Source organism: Delphinus delphis, chromosome 15 (assembly GCF_949987515.2).
Source record: "Delphinus delphis chromosome 15, mDelDel1.2, whole genome shotgun sequence".
Lineage (NCBI taxonomy): Eukaryota > Metazoa > Chordata > Mammalia > Artiodactyla > Delphinidae > Delphinus > Delphinus delphis.
Genome location: NC_082697.1, coordinates 56,198,010 through 56,210,617, shown reverse-complemented (window position 1 = coordinate 56,210,617; position 12,608 = coordinate 56,198,010). Strand labels below are relative to the sequence as shown.

At 49.3% G+C, this 12,608-nt stretch overlaps 1 protein-coding gene across 1 annotated transcript in view; it reads right to left on the bottom strand.

Moving 5' to 3' along the window:
- ABAT (4-aminobutyrate aminotransferase) overlaps window positions 1–8,926 on the bottom strand; it is an 87,237-nt gene extending 78,311 nt beyond the window's left edge. Inside the window, exon 1 of the mRNA XM_060031722.2 lies at window positions 8,807–8,926. The gene's annotated coding sequence lies outside the window, so the exon portion shown is untranslated. The remainder of the gene's footprint in view (window positions 1–8,806) is intronic.
- Window positions 8,927–12,608: the final 3,682 nt, after the last annotated feature.

Sequence of the window (12,608 nt, the reverse complement as noted above, 5' to 3'; positions counted from 1 at the left end):
TGGGCTTTCTCCACCCACCACCAGCTTTATTCAGCATTTTTGACTTTCGAACCATGCTTTCTCATTTGCTGTGGCAGCTGGTCCTCCCAAACTCTGCTGTGATCATCAAGGGATAAGACATTATTATTCCTATTGATGGATGAGTAAACTGAGGCCAGCAAGAGCAGTGGGCATACCCAGAGGCATCCGTGTGGCTTAGTGTTAGACAGCAGGGGTCGGGGTCTGTAAGCCTGGGTTTCTCTCTAGACTTGCTGCTTTTACTATGAGAGCCCGGGAGTCAGTCATCCATTCTGAGCCTCCATTTCCTACCTCTGTAACCTGATCAGTCTTTCCTCCTTAGGTTGTGGTGAGCAATGGGATGAACAAAATACACATAAAACCCTCAGAATAGCCCTAGCACCCACCAAATTCTCAGCAAATATGAGTTGCCACTGTTTATAGGTCATTGCATTCGGATGGGCAGAGCCTGAGTTGAAACTCCGTCCAGGGTCCTCTGAATGTTTCCTCTTGTCCCTCTAGCTTATCATTACCCTGGCAGCCCAACCCTGGATCGCTCCTGGACGCTGTCCCCAGGTCAGAACGTCCATGCTCTTCTGTGTGTGGCTCTTCTTTGAGTCTTGCTTTCAGCCCCTGGGAGGACTGTGCACTTAGGGCTGGGGCAGGATGCCAAGCATGCAAATTCGCATGCAGGCAGTAATTTGCACAAATGCTCCTTGGTGTGCTCATTTCCAGCCTGTCCCCAGAATGGCACTTGCAAAGCCAGCAGAGAGCTATTTACAGCTCTGGGCAAAGAGGGGAGGCAGACTCTGATCTTACGCAGGAAAGCCCTGCTGAGGTGACGGCTTGCTCTTTTGGCTGCTTTAAGAGGCTGTTTGGCCAATCTTGCCCTGAAGGAGCTTCGAGGTCCTGAAAGCTTTTGCTAGAAGGCCAGTGATCCGCCCCAGGGATTGTCTGATTCCCTCAGGGAACCCACACTCAAAGGGAGGGGAGCAGTGTCCCTGGACTCCCACCAACAGCTGCCAATGGACTCTAAACATCTCGAGAAAGGGATGCAGGAGACCTGTCAAAACCATGGACAGCTCTAGCCTCTCCGACGCTGCTCTAGATGAGGGGTTGACAAACTGTGGTGGGGGGGCATCTGGCCCCCCAGCCTGTTTTTGTAGATAAAGTTTTATTAGCACACAGATTCGTCCATTCATTTACATTTCACGGTACAGTTTGAGCAGTTGCGATCGTAACTGTGTGGCCCACAAAGCCTCAAATATTTACTACCTGCCCTTTAAAGAAAATATTTGCGGAGCCCTACTCTATGTGAAGCCCCCACCATCTCATCTTTTAACAGGCTTCTCCGTCTGCTCCTTCTACAACCAGTCCACTCTCCACGAATCTTCCAGAAGGATATTGCTCAAGTGCTAATCAAATCAGGTCACCTCCTTGTTTAAAACCCTTCCAGGTTCCCCAGGGGTCTCTAGGTCAAGTCTGAACTCATTACCTAGGGTCACCAGGCTGTCCATGATCTGGCCCCCCCTGCAGCTTCCCTCTCCTAGCCCATCCACCCTGGGTGGGCTCCACCATATGCCTCCCCCATCCTCTGAACATTGGTTTTATAGAAAAAAAAATTGCATCTCAATGGAAAACTATGCATCGTTTACATACAACACAAACTTTTAAGATATCTGAGTCTAGCCCTGCTCATTATCTTCGAGCTATTTTTTTCAACTCTTTGTAAGTTGTAGGAATCTGATAGAGAAGCCAATTCTGTCTTGTCCAACCATTTTATTTTGTCTCCATTTGTAATGCATTTAAGCATTCCTTGACTCTGTAGACAATTGTGCTTTATTTGACTTTTCCTTTGAACCAGTTCCAACATCTGCTTGGTTCTCTCATTGAATGAGCTTACTAAAATCACTGACAAGTGTTTGTTTTTGCATCTGTATTTGGAACTATGATTTTATTCCCCACCCCCCGCCCCCGGCCGCCCCCGGCACCTTTTTCCTGAAGATTTTCTTTTAACAGTTTTCCATGAAGTCTCTGAGCCCCTGTTCATGTTCTATCTGTTGAGAATATCTTTCCTGGCTTTTCTGACTTTTCCCCCTGAAATTTCCTTCCCAGCATCCCCAGGGACAGGGAACCTCTTCCTTCTCTGAGCTCTGACCACTATCCGCTCCCACACGCACACCTGGCACTCATCTCTCTGAACGGTTGTTTATAGGCCTGTCCCCTGACAGCTAGCCTAGAAGATCCTCTGGTGTAGTAGCTGGGTGTTCATCTCTCCCTCACCATGCACACACACGCACACACACACACACGCACGCACACACACACACCACTAGTTCTGTCAGGACACACGGAAGTTGTGCAATAAATGGGTACACTCACAGGAATGAATGAATGCAGATGGCAACACTGCCCACCTAGACAGAAGCCACTAAGAGGGAGACCTTGTATTCCTTGTTAATACCACACACGTGATGCTGATGTCTGGCATCTACGAAGTACTCAATAAATACTTGTTGAATAAATGGCAAGATAGCACTTCAGCCCCTGTTTTTGGCCTACTTTTGAATCATCTCCCAGCTCTCCACGTTTGAAAAGCAAACCTAGTAGCCTCAGAATGCTACCCTCCCACCCCATATTTTCATGTGTCACCACCATGGTGCTTCAACTGCTCCCCTCTAAGGAATGGATGGCCGTCTCTCTGTTCTGCCTCACGGTCTTCATTTGATCTTGAGCGAGACGCTGCCCCTCCGGTTTTCCAGGGGGTAAAGCAAGGTCAGTTTAGCCATTCCAAGAGATAAAATACATCAGGCAAAGAGATGAATGGCCAGTAACGCGCTAATGATGTTCCAGCCCAGACACCATGTACAGTGTAACAGATGCTGTCAATATAACACATCAGCGAAGTTGCAAGGGATTAGCTCTGAGTTGCGAGGGTTATAGAGACAGCCTAGGACAGGCTTCCCAAACTACTCGAATGTGCACATGAACCCCCCATCCCACCAGGATAGTGTTAAAATGCAGACTGCATTTTGTAGGCCTGAGGGGGTCCCAAGAGCCTGAATTTCTAACCAGTTCCCCAGTGATGTCATGCTGCTGGGCACTGGACCACACTTGGGTAGCAGGGTTCTAGGGGTGCTAGGACATGGTGGGTTCCGGCTTTGAAGGAATTCTCAATGCAGTGGCTGAGCGGCAGATGTCCAGCATGTTGCTGACAGTCCAAAGCAATAAATGTTAGCATCCAAATGGGAGATGCTGGCAGTTAAGCTGTGAGACCTCTGAGGATGGACAGGCTGGCGGAAGTGGGAGAAGTCTGGTGCAGGGTTCCCAAGGGACATGGAAACTGGGTTGGGAGCATTCTGGGGGGCAGTGATTCAACGTAATTCTGGTGGTGGGACCGCAATTCTGGTGGTGGGGCCCATCAATCTTTGTTTTAACACACCCTCCAGGGGATTCTGATGCTCAAGTGTGAGAACCACTGCGCTAGGCAGAAAGGGGTAGAATATTCCAGTCGGAAGAAGAGTGTTTTGTTTCACATATTAGAGTTTCAGGCACATGTCCAAACCCTGTAAATTGCATTCATTATTTCACCCATCCATCCATCCATCCATCCCCCCCATCCAACATCCAACAAGTAAGTCCTGAATGCCCACTATGTACCCTGTTAGGCACAAGAGATATGACTGAAGTTGTAGATACACACAACTGTCTAAGCCTCTAAACCACTGATTCTCAGCCAGGGGACAAGTGGCCCCCCAGGGGACATTTGGCAATGTCTGGAGACATTTTTGGTTGTGACAGCTTGGGGGGAAGTATGCTACTGTCACCGAGTGGAGTAAAACCCAGAAATACTGCTAAACATCCTATAGTGCAGGGACAGCACCCCCAAACGCACCCCAGCAATGGCACTAGTGCTGTCAAGAAACTTTGCTCTAAACTGGGAGCCCCTTGTGACCTAAACGGGAAGGAAATCCCAAAAAGAGGGGATATATGTATACGTATAGCGGATTCACTTTCCTGTACAGTAGAAACTAACACAAAGTAACTATACTCCAACAAAAATTAATAAAAATAAATAAATAAACTGGGAGCCCCTTGTGGGCAGGAACTGTATTGTAGTCACCTTGACATCCCGAGGTCGCAAGACAGTGCCTGACCCCCAGGAGCTGAGCAAATGTTTAAATGCAAGAGGAAATGGCAACACAAAGATATACGTAGGTATATAAAGAAGTCTTACAACAGCAACAAAAAGACAAACGACCCAATTCAAAAATGGGCAAAGGACTTGAATGAACCTTTCTCCAAAGAAGACATACACATGGCCAACCAGCACATGAAAAGATGCTCAGCGTCACTAATCATCAGAGAAACGCAAATCAAAACCACAATGAGACACCCCTTCACACCCACGAGGATGACAATAATACGTCGTAATAACAGTAATCAGAAAATAATGTGTTGATAAAAATGTGGAAAAATTGGAACCCTCACACATTGCTGGTGGGAATGTAAAATGGTGTAGTCTGGCATTTCCTCAAAAGGTTAAGCAAAAAATTACTATATGACCCAGCAGTTCCACTTCCCAAAGAACTGAAAACAGATCTGGGAACCAAAAGCTGTACATACATGCCCAGAGCTGCAGCACTTACAACTGTCAAAAGTTGGAAACCCAAATGTCCATCGACTGACAGATGGATAAACAAACTGTGGTCTATCCATGCAATAGAATACTATTTAGCCATAAAAAGGAACGAAGTACTGATACGTGCTACAACGTGGAGAAGCCAGACCCAACAGGCCACATACTGGATGATGCCATTTCTATGAAATATTCAGAATAGACAAATCTATTGAATCAAAAAAGAGATTAGTGGTCGCCAGGGGCTGGGGGAAGGGAGAGTGACAAGGGTTCCTTTCGAGGTGATAAAGGAGTTCTGGAACTAGGAGTGGTGAGGGATGCACAACACAGTGAATGTACTTAATGTCACTGAAGTGTACACTTTAAAATGATTCAAATGGCAAATTTTATGCTATATGTATTGCACAATAAATGCTCGTCCAGTCTCTACTGTGTGCCAGGAAAGGTGCTCTGTACTTGGGACAGGAGGGAATGAGACCTGACTGTATGATCTCTACTCCCCAGGGATACGGAAGGGGCGAAAAGACAGCAAACAGTCATGGACCCAAGGAGGCCTCAGATGTAAGTGCTGGGAGTTCCGAGGAAAAATCGATCTCCAGGCTGGGGCCAGGGAGGGTCAGGGAGAGAGCTTTTGAAGAAGGAGGGCAATTTGCCCTTGGGGAGTCGAGCCCACTATGGAAAGAATGTGTGACTAGAGGCCATATCACGCTATGCCATTCCGGGGATGGGTAAGACAATTTAATGCCTGAGACGGCCTGGGCTAGTCAGACACAAGGGAGAGGGAGGAGTGCAGACACCTATAGAAACCCCTCCCGGACTTTCTGCAGGGATGCAGTGGAGGGAGGGGGGTTGGTGATTCAGCCTGGGTGTTCTTGAAGCCCTCAGGCTCCCACGAGGCTTTTTTCCCCTGCATCCTGGCAAGGGGGGCTGGCAAGCAGACAGAGATGGAGAGAGCCAGCGCTCACATTACCTAAGGGGGACCAGGTACCAGGTGTTTGAACAGGGTTTCAGCTAATCCTCAGAGTAACCCAGAGGTAGGTTCTACCATTGCCTCCCTCCCTCCCTCTTCCTTCCTTCCTTCCTTCTTCCTTCCTTCCTTCCTTCCTTCCTTCCTCCCTCCCTCCCTCCCTCTGGTCAGTGTGACCTCAAGACCCATTGGGATGCTGGTAGAAAGAATCCGCTGTGGCCAGGGAAGAGGCTCAGCCTGTGGACGTGAGGCCTCAGATTCCTGTCTCCTGGCCCCAGAACTCTTAGGAAGCTCAAAGGCCTGAGTTTCAGCCACTGGCAGCTTCTGGCCTGATCGCTTCCCAGGAGAGAGGGACCAGGGTGTGCAGGAATGTCCAGTCCTTGGACCCCGCCCGCCACACTGACCTGGGGGCCAGGCAGCTGAAAGAGCCCCAGCCTGGGCTGTAGAACTCGGGCTACAGTCCCCCTGCCATCCTTCCTGGCTGAGGGACCCTGAGCAAGCCCCAACCTCTGGGGACTGTGCTTGGCTCATCTGTAATGCACAGGAAGCTGGCTAGAGGATTCCTTTTCTTTGACAAAGAGATGTCATAAGTTCATTATGACAAAGAGATGTCATAAGTTTTACCTAAAAGCACAACCTCCCTACTCAGGTTTAGAGGTTTTATGACTTGTAATCATAATCACTGCTTCCACCCACTTGCCCTGTGCCATGCACTTTACAAAGATTAACTCATTTTACCCTGATAAGGACATTGAGGGAACTGAGTCACAGAGAATTTAATAATTCCTCCAAGAAACATACTAAGTAGCAGATTTGGGCTCTAGACCCTGATAAGAGGGGTTCAGAGACCCATCTCTCAACCCCCATGCACTACAGTTCTCCCTCATACTCTGAACTTTCACCTCGGCACCTTGGACTTGGATCCCTGCTCTACATTGGAGCACAATAGCCAACCCCTTAGCTGGAGGCAGGGGGAGTCTCTGCCTCAAGACCCTCCCATTTGTAGGGACCTGGTTGCTGTTGACCCAGTGGGCTGGTGGGTATCCAATGCCTCAGGAAAAGGAGCAGGCTCTAAGCTGGGGCGCGACATTGCGGCAGGGAACTCGGGGTCGGAGGGAAAAGGCAGGGATCGAGGTGGGGGGCCCTGGAGGGAGGGGCCGTGACTTCCAGGTCTTGGGGGGAGCTCTGCCCAAAGTGCCTGGAGCAAGCCTCACCTGCAGCAGATATTCCTGCAGCAGCGTCGGCTCCAGACTGTTGCAACTGATCTCATTTGCTATCCCGAGTCCATTTGTATTCTGGCAAGCCTAGATTGGGCAGCGGGCTCAATACAAAGATCCCAAGGTCTGAGTGGTGAAGTGCAAAGCCCTGGGAATGGATCTACAAGGTGGCTTGTTGGGGGACGGCGCTGGGTTCCAGCTCGGTCTGCTCCTAGCTGCGTGACATTGGCAGAGCCTCTGTACCACCTCTGGTAAGTGGGGACCACAGTGCCCAGAAGTCCCGGTTCTAAATATGAGGGCAAGAGGTAGTGTCCAGGACCCCGGCAGCCCAGGAGTCCCGGCGAGGCTGTGACCAGCTTCGCTACCCACTGGCTAGGTGACCTTGAGCAAGTCTCTTCCCCTCCTCGTGCCTCTCTTTGCTCAACTGTCAAATGAAGGAGCAAGATCTTTGATCTGGAGTCCCTGGGAGGTCTAAGGACTCCCGACTGGGCCATTTTTCTCTCTCCAGGGCTGACCTCTTTGGGCGTCCAGGACACACGCTTCTCCTACTCCACCTCTAGGGTGAACTCCAAAGAGCAAAGCAAAGCTCCTTGCCTTTCTCTCCCCTGCCTCCCGCCCCCATCCTGGCCTGCCAGATTACAGCGGTGCCCAGCCCCGCTCAGGTCACCAACATCCTGTCCCTTAGTCCAGCTTCACTGAAGCCAGCCCAACGGATGGTTCCTGCAGCATCTCCCCTGGCCAAGGGCCTAGGGAATTCCACCAGGCAATGCCCACAGGAGCTGGGGGAGCGGCAGCCCCAGGGAGCAAATTGGGGCCCTTCTGTCTGCACTGACACCCTCTTCTCTAGAAGAGGGGTTGGCCTGCCTCAGGGGAGGATATTCTGAACACAGTCCTTTGTGTGTGTGTGTGTGTGTGTGTGTGTGTGTGTGTGTGTTGGCGGGGGGGGGGGTGGTCCCTGCTGGTCCTGCTGCCTCAGAGCCCATCTCTGTTGGCAGTTTGGAGGCTCCTGGAATGATCTCTAGGCTCAGGATCCCAGCTTTAAGAGTTTCAGTCTTACTAAACCTCATCCTCTGGCCTTACCTCTGGCCAGGGTGGGTGAGGAAAGGTGAGATGGAATTAGGTGGGAAGGATGGGACTGGGAATGGTGGATGGGGGCGGGGGGGGGGGGGTGTTAGTGGGATGGGGTTTGTGTAAAAGGGTTACAGAGGGGTGGATTGAGGTGGGTGACTGGTGCAGACTGGTGACCAGACCCTGGCCCTGTTTCTGAGTATGAAAACCCCTTCTGTTACATCTTGACTGGAGAAAGAGGGGAAATCCCCCAAATGCCTTCAGTGTGGAGGTGTCTGAGGCAACCAACCATCGTCTCTCTCTTACGGATGGGGGGGGTGGGAGGAGGTAGGTAATCATCCACCTCTGAAGGCAAATCGCAGAGTCCAGTTTCTGAGTTGGGGGGCCCAGGGAGGTCTGTATCGCGTTTGAGGGTGACATGCAGAATCTCTGGAGAGGGATATCCTTCTCTTAGGGAGGGGCTTATTTCCCCTCCTGGAGGAAACACACCGTTATCTATGAGCTGAGAAGGCTGGGTGGGGAGAAGAATCCAAACTTAGTTTTTTAGGGAAGGGGAAGGGGCATGGGTCTCCAAAGAGATCAAGGGGCCCTAGATACCTGGGGAGGCTGGAACCCACTTTGAGGGGGCACGTTCCATTCCAAGGGGTAAAGTAGGAAGAGGAATCCTATCTTTAGAGCCGGGGGCCAGGAAGGAAAGGCCCATTTCTGAAGGGAAAAGGAAACTATCTTGCTCTCTGGGAGACGAGAGACCCTCTCTTTTCGGGGGGGGGGGGTGCGGGGGACCCGCGTCTCGGGAAGATGAGGGCTCCGTCTCTGTGAGAAGATGCCCCGTTTTTGCTCCCTGGGGCAGGGCCGAAGGATTCCGTCTCAGCTCCCGCGGAAGGGCTCGTCTCACGCGACCCAGCGCCAGGTCCTTACCTCCAGGCCCCTGCTTCAACGTTCGGACTCCGACCTACCAGGCACCGACTTCAGGGATCCGCGCCCTGAGCTCCGGTTCCTCCCGGTCTCTGCCCAGCTTCCCCCAGCGACTCGCCGGGCTCCGTGGCTCCGCCGAGAGGCTCTGGCCAATCAGCGCTGCCGGTTCCGGCCCTCGCTCGCACCGCCGCCAATCAGCGCGTCCGCCACGGGCCACCGCCCCCGGGAGGGAGGGGGAAGGAGGGACGGGGGCACAGTCCGGCCTCCGGGGGCGGAAGAACTGGGGGCCTGGAGGAGGGACTGCGAGGGCCGGGAGCGAGGGTCCGGGCTGTGGCGGCTGCCGCGAGGAGCCCCCACCAAGCCTATCTGATGGCGGGGTGGGGAGCCCGTCTCTAAAAGCGGGGTGGCTCTATAGTTTGATTTCACCTAGACTTTAATTACCCCCTGACCATTTTCTGGACCCTCGCGGCTGCGGGCTAGTGTAGCTGCCCCATCTGCACCCTGCGGCCCGGATTCCGGGCTCTGGAAACCTAGATTCGGAGTCAGACAAGGTTCCGTATGAAAGGGAGGGGAAAGAGCATCGGGCCCTTCCCCGCCTCCACGTACCCCCCCACCCCACCCCGCCTCACGTGCTCCCCCCCACCCTTGCAGGTGCTCAGGGCCCTCTCATTCTCTGCCCTAAGAGCTGCCATTCACTTAACACCTCCTAGCCCATCAACTCCGGAAGACGAATAGCTAGTGCATCCTGGGGTCATGCAAAGATCACTGGACTAGGAGTACATGGTTCATTCTGCACGATCTAGGGCAGGTCACTCCGCCCCCCTGATACTCAATTGCCTCAATAGTAAGTGGAGACAGCTGTGATAGTACCTCCTTCATGGGCATAAGAGAGGTGGTAGATGTGATAAAGGTGCTTTTATAAAAATTAAAATGCTGTATGAAAACTAGTTAATACTAAAGTGTGAATGACTGATAGCCCGGTAGCTTTCTAAAGGTATTTAGAAAGAGGATGTGTTCATTCAATGGTAAAATCAAAACACAAGAAACTACCCATCAGAACAACATGAGATGACCAAGTGCTCATAATGAATGGATGAATGGGGATTCCAGAACTTAAAAGGCCAAGGAAGAATACAGCTTGGGTTTTCCCACTCAGCATGATCAGGTAACTATTTCCTTAGTCTGCTGGAATCTTGCAAAACCCTGAGGTCCTTCCTTCCTGCCTTCCACGAATCCAGGCTGCCCTATCTCTGATTAGGTGAGCAGGACTATAGTCCTAGGAATTAAGATAAATATAAAGCAAACAAATACATTTTAAAACCGCCAAACAGGGACTTCCCTGGTGGTGCAGTGGATAAGACTCCACGCTCCTAATGCGAGGGGCCTGGGTTCGATACCTAGTCAGGGAACTAGATTCCACATGCATACTTCAACTAAGGAGCCCACCTGCCACAACTAAGACCTCATGCAACCAAATAAATAAATATTAAAAAAAAAAAAACAACTCAAACAAACCACCTGCCCCCTAGTGTGGTCTGTGACTGTAGGGACCAAAAGAAATAATAAGAGTAATACGAAGGAATAGACGAAATATAATTGATCCACAGTTCTACTAAAACTGAGCTTTGCCAGTCTCTTTGGTATGTTAATCCTGTCACCTTGCAGAACTTTATGAGGCCTGGGGTATAAATCGAGCAATTTTTCCTTAAAACCTAAGCCACACAGGTAATCCCTTTTATTGCCCAAGACACACTCAAAGAAATAAAATGATCAGTAAATATGGGAGGAAATAAAGTTTGTCAGAGAAAGGCAAATTAAAGAGATGGAAAATTTCATCTACGAAAATGGCCTCGTTTTTATTATAATTACCATTATTTGTGGAGGTTTCAAGGTAGTGGACAATTTCATAAATTGCTGTTGGGAGTATCAATGTTCAAAGCCTTTCTGGAAAGAAACTGAGTACTCCTATTTAAAAAAATCTGAAAAATGAGCTTACCCTTTGAACTAGCAGTTAAACCTTTATGAATTTATCCTAAAACAATGAATGATGCATAAGTTTAGTGATAAAGTGATTTACTGTCACTTTGTTTCTTGTAGCAAAAAACTGGAAACAACTTAAATGTACAACAGGGACTCGGAAGGGACATCTGTTACGTGATACCGAATGCCTCCAATAACGCATAGGTGTTGAATATTGAATGGTATGGAGTTGAATAAAACATAGTATTGGACGTTGAATGGTTGACTCAAAATATTAAGTGAGTAAAAGATATTCACCTAAAAAGTTTATTTGGTGTTGTTCTATTTTTGGTAAATTTATATAAATAGATACAGATAAATCAGTGCTATCCAATAGAACTTTCTGTGATGGTGGAAATGTTCTTATCTGTGCTGTTCAACATGGTAGCCACCAGCCATAGGTAGGTACGGAACACTTGACATGTCACTAGTCGAATGAGAAACTGAATTTTAAAATATTATCTAATTTTATTATTTATTAATTTAGGCTGTGCCGCACGACTTGTGGGATCTTAGTTTCCCCAACCAGGGATCAAACCTGGGCCCTCGGCAGTGAAAGCATGCATCCTGACCACTGGACTGCCCGGGAATTCCCTAATTTTAGTTTTAAGTTAAATAGTCACACATGGCTAGTGGCTATCACACTGGACAGCACCAATATAGATGATAGATGATAGATAGATAGATAGATAGGCTGAAAAAATAAATGCCCAGAAGTAGTTCCCTCTTTATGTTGAAATTGTGGATGATTATAATTTTACTTTATCTGCATGTCACTAATTTCTAATTATTCTATAATGAATATATATTGCTTCTGTACTAAGAAAAAAATATTTAAAATGAAAAACAAAAGGCAAAAGTCTAAGTCAAATGCAACCCACCATCTGTTTATATGACCTGCAAGCTAGGATATAAAATAGGTTTTACATTTTTAATAGTAGAAAAAAGTCAAAAGAAGAAGACTATTTTGTATCTCAAGAAAATGGTGTAAAATTCAAATTTCGTTGTGCCTAAAGTTTTACTGGAACACAGCCATTCCCACCCACTTCTGCATGTCTGTGGCTGTCTTTGTGCTACCACAGCAGAGCTGAGGACTACTGGCGACAGAGACCACACAGCCTGCGAAGCCAAACATGTTCACCATCTGGCGTTTTTAGGAAAGTTTGCCAGGCCCTGGTCTAAGGCAGTCAGGGGAGACAAAGTGTGTGGAGTCATCTTCATCTGTTCATTCATTCATGCGTCTGTGTACGGAGCATCCGCTGTGGGTTAGGCCCTGGTGCTGGGCATCCAAGGAGGTGCTGCGTTGTTTCTGGTTCAGGGAGGGTGTGAGAGGGATATTTAGAGCGAGGGGCTTTGCAAGCTGGTTCTCAAATAGCTTCACTGTAACACTTATGAAGGAAACTGTCAGCAGGTAGAGAAAGCCCTGCTCACGTTAGCATTTTTTTTTGCCTGCATTTTCCTCAGCTCTGAGGCTTTCCTGTGGGGCTGCAGGTGTCTTCCAGGGGATGCTGAGAATGTCTTCCAGAGGCTGGCTGAGGCCCAGGATGGGAACTCCTGCCAGAAAAGCAGCTCTGCCTGTGAGGGTTCCCACTGCACCTCCTGAGAGGAGAAATGAGGACAATGGAGCCTGAGGCTCTTGGGGCTCTGAGCAGGAAAGACCCTCAGCAATCAGCAACTCACTGTACAGAAAACGAAACTGAGGCTCAGAGACGAGGATGAACTTGCCCAGAGACAGATTAAAATGTGTGCCTTATTTCTGAGGTCTGTGCTTTCCATACTCCCTGCT